The following is an 11,141-nucleotide window of genomic DNA, read 5'->3' as shown; positions in this document are numbered from 1 at the left end:
TATTTATTAATGTACAATTTGGATATAACATAATATAATTGGAAAAACACATGGCATGCTTCGTCAACTATAGAATCTTACTTTTCTTTATTTTTGAGAGAGCTATGCTATTGACTCTACATATCACTCAAATCGTACATTTATCTTGAAGAATCGCTTCTCCTTCCTCTAACTAATTCATAAATGCCTCTACAAACAAACATCAGATAACGTCTCCAATCCTACAACCGGCTCTCGGACTACTAACCTCTGGGAACCGTTCCGGGCGCTGTAATAAGGAAATCGTTCCTGACTCGCACGAAAATCGCTCCGGCGTGAGCGAGCCCTCCGTACGCCTAATAACCGGCCGTGTTCACTCCTGTTATTTTCTCCACCTTTTTTATGCATGTACGTAATTGCTTGATTGTAACTGGTATTGAGAGGTTTTGGTAGATGCAAATACTATCTAACAAATTACGAGTAAATGTAGGCACTTTAAAATCTGGTTCAAATAATAATAACTGCACAAATACTTAACACTTCAATAAAATTTAACTTACGGAAACCCTGACAACTGTTTGAAAAAAATAGTACCTTTTGGGCGGTCGCGTACACATCTAATATAAAAAGCATTGCTTTCTGCAACATTTTTTGTACTTAGGACAAATAAAATTAAACAATAGAAGAAATTCAAATTCAATTAAGTAGCTCATTTTACAAAGAACTAATTTTTCTAGGTATGCATAATTTCTAGAGCTAATTGAATTTTCCTTATTAAAACTATACGAAAATCAAGCATTCTCATGTGGCACTTTATACCATTCACAGTGAGAATATAAATAATCTACAAATCCAACAGGGACCCGCATATCGCTATAGAAAATTAGCCACAGCTCCATAATCGGTCATCAGCTGAATTCCCAGAAAAGCGCTGTTAGCGCAACAGAAGTTAAAATATTGTTAACTTACCCCATTCAAATCCTAAAGCATATGATAATAAGCATATACATTTGTGGGTATGCCAGTGTTTTCTGAATCTATAGGCGTCACGATACAGCCTTAAACTGTTAGGGACATCGTAACTTCAGCGTTAATACGACGATTGCGTTTGACAATATTGCACTTAAACGTTAAGTAGTTAGAATTGAAAATGCATTGTCCCGTGCGAATAATAGGATGGGATGCCGGAAAAGTGGACACACCGACTGACGATGTGATGAAGGAATTTAACAAACTGCACGTTTATCTTAACGTTCGCTTGTACGTGGGAAACGAAATTCTACAGGGAAATAGATTTGCATCTTTAGTTACTTTTTTGTTTTATACGATCGGACACAGGTTCGTCACGATCTATTAATTTTCTCAGGCAACACTTCCCAATATTTGCATAATACAATTTTTATATGCACACTGTTGCAGAATGCATCAAATATATGAATGATATACATGTAATATTCATTGTAAGTATAAGGCAGATGTGTTAGCATACTAGATTGCACTTCTCAAATGCAGCTTAAAGGCCAATTTAACTATAAACATATGCTAATATAAATTGTAATCCTTATACAACATATTATCGAATAAAGAAATTACCTTAAAACAACTATGTACTTATAAGTGACGTGACCATGTTACACATTGTAATTCTGATTAAGTTAATCCATCCAAAGTTGTCCAACTATAATTGCTTACAATATCTTAAACGTGATAGTTCAAGTAGCAAACAGATTGTATGGTAATATCTCTTGAGTGAAGAACTTGGGCACTTATGAGTACAATAGCATAGTATAAAGAGTAAAGTTGGCCAACTCCCAGCGTTTAGGAGCGCACGGTACACGCGCTTTAAATAATAATTGTATATAAACAAACACCGAACCTCGGTTCGAAGATATCATACTTCTCTCTTTTTACTATGACCATAGTGTGCTTGGAGCCTTATCAAACATTACCATGTTTCAGGTAGCCGTAAATAACATTAGGTCTAATAGACGGAACTGAATATAATAGATGTGTATGATAGGAAGACTGTTTACTGCAACAATGTATGAAAATAATTGAAAGCTTTCATCCATAGTTAATATTATATTTAATAGATACAGAATTGTGTTGTTTTCTTGTTCAAAAGCTTCTCATAAAAAGGCTATATTATTATGCCCTTTAACAATGTGCCTTACTACACACTTGATATTAGGTGAACTCTATTACATTTATTTATTTTGAACACTTTATTGTGCTGCCAATATAACAATAGTAGGTACATTAAAAACTTAAGCTAGGACATACAACACAGAAGGCGTTCTTATTACTAACAAGTAATCTCTTCCAGGCAACTAACAGATTGTGTGAAAAACAATAAACAAGTACAGCGGAGGTAGGTAAAAAGTCATTCATTCTTTGTAAAATAATAATATGTTAATAGCTGAATTCAAAACCAAATTTAACTATAACCATATTTTTCTTATAACTCGTAAAAAAAAGTTCGTACTATAAGCATATTACATTTAAGGCAATTTAATTACTCTCAATATTAACGTTTTTATAATATAATGAATCTAGCATTGTAAGCAAGTCCATTAGATCAAATTATAATGTTACTATTTATAAGTATTCTACATTATATTACGTGGCCCACATGATGCTCTCTTAGAAAAAATGGTTATATAATCTTAAGATGATTTACTATAATTAATTCAAATATATTCAGATTAATTTACCGCTTTAATTTAAGATATCAAAGTATCATAAATAATTGCAATGACAAGAATAGGTAAATGCTAACTAAATGCATTTGGCGCCAACATCTAGACACAACCATTAACAGTTGACTGTAACAGAGCAACAAGTAATCTAGAGTTGATTGTAATTGTATGCTAAGTGCAGGGCTAACGGTTTGTTTTTGGATAATATTGTGTAAGTGAAATAAAATAAAAATGTTGCATATAGGTAACATAATTAGTTTAAATAATTATGCTTTATTTGGTAAATAAGTCTCTACATAATATTTCGCATTGCTCTCCAAATGCTTTAATGTGAGTTGGGTTGTAATAAGGGCTGTAAATTCACTTTTACAAATACATAAAATAATTCTTTGGTTTCAATTTATTTTTTAGTGATAAAAGCTTATATTTATTTCCAAATTTATACGATAGAGCTAGAGCCATAATATATAGAGAAATAGTATAATGCATGTGCTGCCGAAGATTTTATAAAATTAAAGTATTTTTGCCAAATATTAATTTCCGAAATGAAAATTCCAAGAAGGCTAAATGAGAAAATGCTTACGACGAGATTCCCACAGTAAATAAAGGTGTGACTATTATCATCTCGAGAAACATTGATTCCACTATTTACATCGACATTTTCGCTTCGGCTCAAGCACTAGCGTACAATTCATATTGCATGTCCAGTAATGCACCGCCCACGGCGAACCAACGATGGATTCAAAATACAATCTTAATTAATCCTAATGTCACAACATGTCTAATTTATTCACAGAAAATTCAATTCTAATTGCGAACTGTTTACGTTTATTCTTGAGCGACGTATCAATTGTGTTAACGTCATGTCGCTTATGAAATTACAGGCTTAGAGTCATAGAACAAAAATATAAAACAATCGCACAAGGTTCGAGTCGGACGGACATACCATGACTCTTAATAAAGTCAGACTCTGACCTCTACATAACATGACAATGGGGCTCATTATTTGTTGGAAACGAGCGGTAGCAGACTGCAGGCTCTGGGTGGATACGCTAAACGTTTCCTTGTAGGAATATGTATAATGTATACGTCCTAGTTCAAGTTTCATATAGAGATCTTAATGTGCTCAAGTCGAGGTGGGTAACTGTATAAAGTTATAACATTTGAGTCTACGATACAATGCGTAGGACAAGAGACAATAGTTTATATAAATAAGCAGACTGTAGCTGCTACGTTTCATGCTGTGTTATGAGTGGGCGTTTTAAACCAAGGACCATTATTAGTATTTTTTATCAAATAATCAACATAAAATATAGTCAAAATAACAAATATAAATAAATAAAATAAATAAATATTTCGGGACAATTTTCACACACGGCACGATCTGATCCCATACTAAGCTTTCGCTTGTGTTATGGAAACCAGATGGCTGATAAACATACATATATAATATAATTTTAAATAAATACTTATATAGATAATTAACACCCAGACACAGAGCAAACATCTATGTTCATCACACAATTAATATATATTGTATCAATTATTTACGCAGCAAGCAATATAATATAAGGTTGTGTTTACCATTTTTTTTAAAACACGGTTTATCCTATTGTCTGTCTCAAAACTAGACATGCAACTTTGCTAAAATGTCTTTAAATCCTTGACCATTTAGATAATTAGCATATCGTTTGTGTGTCAAGTCCTCGCTCCAGAAGATATATAGCTTTGAGCTTTGGCTTATAACTTATGATGTCTTAACCATTACGAATGTTCAATACGTTTCTATTTGCTATCGGCTTGTGCCGTCGTATATCATTAACATCCATTGGAATCTGCGCTGGTCTATTAACATTCGCGAGCCAACTTCTTGCGTGACTGCCTACATTTTGTAAACCTCACAAACTATACCCTAAGATAACAGGAACATGGGGCGAATGTAACGTACTTTAATTAAAAGATTGCAGACCTTCATTAACATTCATTTGTTCAGTTCTAGTGTCACGATTTATTGTGATCTCGCTGACCGATGACTTTTGTTTCTGATAAGCACGCGGGTTATGTGCATTTCGGTTTTGTGTCTAATTGCTTTCAGGATACGGAAGTCATCTATGTAGTTGATAGTGTTCATGTAAAGGTAAGACAGTGAAGACTCATATACAACAGTTATCATTTATCAGTAATACAACAAAGTATACCAATAGATGGCACATGAACAAAAATAGATCGATCTTATTCAAAATCTTTTTGGATCGCTATTATTATTTCCCTATCTTTGCCTCTATATTTTTACACCATACATTGTTGTGAGTATATTTAACAATATTTTACGAGAGATAAAAATATTCTTTATTCATTTAACTAAAGGCATTGAAATAATTCTTTTTCTTTTATTGGAGGCATTCGATAGCTATTTTTCATGCTAATAGTCTTGAACACACCCCACCATTTAACTAAAGAACTTTTAGTTCTTGCAATTTTAGCTTCATTCTTCGTAAATTTATTAGCATTCTTACCGCCACTTACACCTGTAGATATTATTATCAACGCAGACGAAGTCGTGATCAATTTAATAGCTTATAATAGAGGCAAATAGCATCTTTATTTTTAAGACATATTTCATATCTAGTCGACTTTTTTTGAATATGCACAGACAGTTTTATAGGCTAAGAATGTAAATACAATTTACCATTGTATCAATTAATATACAAAATATACGGCACCTAGAAGATTATATTGTGTTTTCGGGCAAATTATTGATTTGAAATATTACAAAATTTAAATATAATCTGGTAGATATTTAAAGTAGAGCTACATTCTTGGATTCTTTAATCCTCGTGTATCTTCAAAAATTTTCTAATTATAAGTAGTGATTTATAATGCCATTAATAAGGTAGGGTAACTTGTAAATATCTCCTGTAAACGAATAAATAAGAAGACGAATCAGAGAAGAGATGTGATTTTTAACTTTTTGATTATTAAATTATATCTTGAATCGCAAAATATGGAGCCGTGTGAAATTAATCAACGCAACAGTCAACGTGTTACTGTCCGGCCGCAATTATGGATTGAATATTTATATATTTTTTACATTTTACATTAATTATTTACACTATAAATTTATAAACTGTTTTATATCACAGTACCTAATAATTGTATCAACGTTCATAGGTCATCGTTATTAGAGTGTTCATACCTTCACTATTATTTTTAAATCCAAGCTCACTCAAAACAAGTAAATGTTTTCCATACAAAAATATACATCACAAAACACAAAACAAACCAAAAGCGTACAAAATACAAAGTGCAGCCATCAAAATAACTTAGTAAAATGTTCCCGTATCCTCTTACCTATCCCGTCGATCTAAGTGGTAATGACATCGTAATGCGTCCCATAAATTTAGTGAGGCCGTAATATATACACTATAAATATACGAGCAAGTCTAAAGTGGTGATTTACCCGTGTGGATGAACGGTCAAATATAATGGATCGTTTTACCGTAAACGGCCGTGGTCCACCATTTAAGAGTCGTAGGAGTACATAAAAACGAGACTAAGTGAGCTATTTAATAAGCTTGTAATGCTGTTTTCTTGTTATACGAGATTGTTAAAGATTGAACATTAATTTTGATATCCTCTTTAAAATTAATAAGCCTGCTGTAGGTCTTTTTTCGTAAAACACGAGAGCTTCACGCAAAAATAGGGTAATAGCGGGGATGGATATAAAAAGGATTAAGGTGCTCCTTCTTTCTTATTGATTGAACATTACGTATATTCAAATTTTTTGCAATCGTTAAAATATATTAAGTGCTTTTGACAACTACGTTTTTTATAATAATCTTCTTTTTAGAATGGATCATCAATAAATTGTACAGTGCATTTATTATTAATTGATTTGAACATAATATTTTAACTATATCTACATATTCTCTCATATCTATATTTCTTTGCATTCTTAGATACGTAAAGTTATATTTAAAAAAAAATCGTTCGGTCGATGTTTGATCGATCACAACATGGAACTAAATCCTTTTTCAACAGTGTATTTCGTTTATTTCAAGAATATTTACATGTGAAGGATCCAAACTAAGTAATTCATTTTATTCAACCAAAATCAAAATGTAATCTAAATAAGCAAAAGCCTAGAAAAATCTCCTTAATATAGCGGTTCCTATTTAAATTTAACGGTGTACACTAAAACATTACATAAAATAATCACGCACCATGCAACGACTTAATATAAAATAGGGTAATTCCATCGCCCAATAAAATTATCGAAGTGCATTCGAATCACAATATTAAACCGATATCCGATCTCTTGATGTTTGTAAACTTTTAGATAGCTCGAGTCAATAAAAGCAAGGAATAACGTCCCACGCGATCCCATAAATAAGTAAGGAAAGCTACAGTAATCAAATTATTATAACGTTAAATCGATTATAATTCCCGGCCCTTATAAATATAGTTCGTGAGGACAGATGATAGGGTCCACATCACTCTGCGTTTTAGGAAACCAGTTCCAAGATTGGAATGGAACGAACAATTCAACAGTTTTTTTATTTTTTTTCCCTTTTACGACTCGAACATTTATTGGCTCTAAAAGCAATGAACTTTTTTCATTGGAAGTGTGAGTTTTAAATTTGAATGTGTCAAGTATTAGTTCAGCCATGATCATAATATTTTTTATGATCGAAAAATATTTTGTTATTGTATGTGAAGCTTTAAATTCTTTTGGAGTCACAGATAACTTCCTTGTAGTGTCATTATTCCGAAATAAACTATTTACTAGGAAGAAATAACAGGTTTAAGAAAAAAATTAAAAAAAATGTATAGCTCGTCGATATCATGTTTCTATCGAACCATGATTTATAATATTATTTGTTCAAGCAAATTGCAGTTAAACGCACGTGCACAGTTTTTTAAAGGCATTTAAAAAGTCTTATATAAAGAAACCTCTCTCATTAGAGCACTGAAATGAGAGAATCCATATGAATACAGTTTTTTATTCTTAACCGAGCGCTGAGATTAATATTTTTTCTGATGATTAAATTAATAACATTTTGAAATTATTAATTTTAAAGATTTCTTTGTGTATATTTTCAAATAAGAATTCTACATAACTTTTCCTGAATTTATTATAATCCATCTAATTCGTAACATTTTAATGACTGTATATTGTAGCGCAAACTACAGCGCAAGTCAAGAATAAATTTTATTTAAATATTACGACATAAAATTTAAATATTTTAGTTTAAAAATCTATTAAGTTTTTGATAATATCCTCGGTTGAACGATAAGTTATTTCCATACGACAATTAGCTATTTAATTTACGTTGTATGTAATCACTCATCGCCATACCCAACACACTTTATCTAAAACCTATTCACCCTACTATCAACTCCAACTTACATCTAGGAATTCAATTAATACGGCTTCACCCGGTTCGTGACCGTAATTACATATAACAATAAAAACTACACAACGTCACCACACTCAAAAACGTGTTGAAAAAACACGTGCCCGTAACAGATACCGAACAATGAACGATGATATGAGATTCTCTTGTAAACAAGAAGTCTTATCAAACCAATTCTGAGAAGCAGTCGGAGTCACGATCGAACTGTACTAACTAACAAGCAATGGACTATAGACAAGATTTACACTCGCCATTCATCATCGGGAAATGGAAATAATATATTTATGGTAAGCAACCAATCTTCTTAGTTAAAACAGTGCTAGAATCTATCATAGAGCGCTGTTAATTCTGCGAAAATTGTACTGGTATGATTTACTTCAAGGTCAGGAACAGTATACTATGTAACGGTACTTGATCTTATTTCCGTATCTAAAATAAATTCTTTGTGAAAACAATATGTTATTCATAAATTATTAACGTTTAGTTTTTCATTGGTTAAAAGTGATCAAAGCTCTTTTACTCTGCCAACTATGCATTTCAAATATCATTGACGCCAATCAGACGCTGCATAAAAAGCCGGGACTCCAACAAATCCTCAGAATCCTATTTATCTCGGCATACCTGTTCACGTCATATTTCTGCGGGATAACAAAGCGCGGGTTCAAGGCGTGACCTTTAGGCGAACGGCGCGGACGCAGCAAGACTTAAAAAACAGCCAGCACGAACACGCAAATGAAATCGAAATAGCAAAACTCTAGACCGAGCAAGCCAGTATGAGATACGGCATTTTGATTAACTATTGTCGGGCACCGGCCCGAGAGGCGGCGGTCGCGTTTGATATTCCCTATCTACATCTTTGTCACAAAAACCGTATTTTATATGTTTGTTTAATGCAGAATAGCTTTTTTTGTGAGAAACTTTGGGATACGTTTTATGAGCTTGGTCCTAAGAAGTCTTTTAGACATTCTAAAAATCTCGACTGTTCATTTATTTATAGAAAAACTTAGTTTTACAAACATATTTCACACACTCATAAATAATTATTTATCAATACTTATGTAACATAATACACAACAGATATTTGTTATAAGCAATATTAGTCAAGACAATGACATCTCCAAAAGAATTTAATGCAAATATATGGATGCCGACGGTGTATTCTTTTTAAATTTGCATAACCCGTATCGAACATTCGTATATCTTTATTGTTTATTTTGTTACGTATAGGTTTTGTAATAATATATTTATCAAACAGTTGTTCTTTTATCATAGACTTAAGAGTTAAGACAGCTTAATAACTCTTAATTTGTTTCGAGGAATTTTTCTTGTTGGTAAGTTAAAGGCAAGCTTTTGTGTCATTAAAAGACTCTTTCAAATGTAATTATTGTTTGTTTTTTGTTTATGTTATAGATGCGATAACGATACTTCAAGTCTGTATAATGAAGCGGCTGAGAAAAATGCTATTGTACAGATAAAACCAATAATTATTATTCAATAAAAGCCTGTGAGTCAATAGAATTTGTTTTATTGATTTGTAAATTTAAATAAAATAAGCATCCAAACCGCTGGATCGATTATGAAAATTATTTCACTATTTAAAAGCTATATTATTCTAGAGTGCAATGGAGAATACTTTTGTTTAATTTTTATCTTAAATTCCTAGGTTTTCCAAGGTCGGAGTAAGGGTAAATGACTAGTGTTTTACAACCACACACATTTGTATATGAAAATTTCCATATTTTTATATCAGATTAACACAATATTTATTTACTTCATAGTTAAAATATGAAATTTATTGTTTATCTTTTGTGTGGGTTTTCCTTCATTACGCACCCTTTTATTGCAATATGACGTTAAATCTGAGAAGGGTATTCGAAGTCACGCGGCTAAAGTTCTTTGAAAGCGAGAAATGCTATTTAAAGTTCACGACTTTCTAAATATTGAGGAAAATAATAGAAATATACAATTTTATTGTTTTTTTTGCAGCTTAAAAAATTATATAAATGTTATTAATTAGAATTACTAATGGATAATAAACTGTATCAACATAAGATGTCGCAATAATTTTACGATTATTTTACTTTACATTGCTCAGTTATCAAATCAATCATTGTGTTTGATTAGCTTCAGTGAATCGAAAAATAGGATTATAGCCCTTTTTACGCAGTAATAATACAAACTACATTTAAGTGTCAGAATTATCGGAATCATTTCATACTTATACGAAATAAAATCAAATTGCCATTCGATAGTAATGTAGGTACACGTAGAAGACATAAATCGTATCGTAACCATATCGTATCGTGTAAAGGTAAGCTACCGAAAACTAGCAAAGTTCATTCTCTTGGTAATTATAAGTGAACGGCTATTTCACCCTACATACGTCACGCAATCTGATGCTTTTCGAGTTAGGAAAAAATGTGGCAAGAAGTAAAAACACCCTCCTTTGTTAAAAGCTAAATAAGTTACTGTTTTGATTTCTTGTTCGGTTTCTTTTGTTACATGAAATATCTCTTCTAATAATTGATTGAATGTTCTATTTATATTAAACTAGCTTTCCACCCGCAGCTTCGCCCGCGCAGTCAAAGGAAAACCCGCATAGTTCCCGTTCCTAAAAAGTAGCCTATGTCCTTTCTCGGGTCTCAAAATATCTCTATACCAAATTTCATGCAAATTGGTTCAGTAAATAAGGCGTGATTGAGTAACAGACAGACAGACAGAGTTACTTTCGCATTTATAATACATATTAGTATGGATGTATCTAACTTAAAATTATATTAATTATCCTTGTAATTCAACATACCAATAAACTTTTCTGTACTACTACTTTACTCTATAGTCTATACTCTACATGGAATTAATTTTTGAGGGAAAATTAGTACCTATATTGGATACGAATTGAAATTCATACAAAATTTTTTTTTCCTCAAAAAAAAAAAACGTACAGATGATAAATATTTATTTACGATGGTAAACCACAAATTATTTTATTTTATTATTCATAAGAAGCTTATTTATTTTTTTATTCTATACGGTTGTTTCGTAA

The sequence above is a fragment of the Colias eurytheme genome, chromosome 4, assembly GCF_061535395.1.
Source record: "Colias eurytheme isolate Ceu_HAF_F1 chromosome 4, ilColEury1 Martin Lab GWU primary, whole genome shotgun sequence".
In the NCBI taxonomy this organism is placed as follows: domain Eukaryota; kingdom Metazoa; phylum Arthropoda; class Insecta; order Lepidoptera; family Pieridae; genus Colias; species Colias eurytheme.
This window is presented reverse-complemented; position numbering follows the sequence as displayed.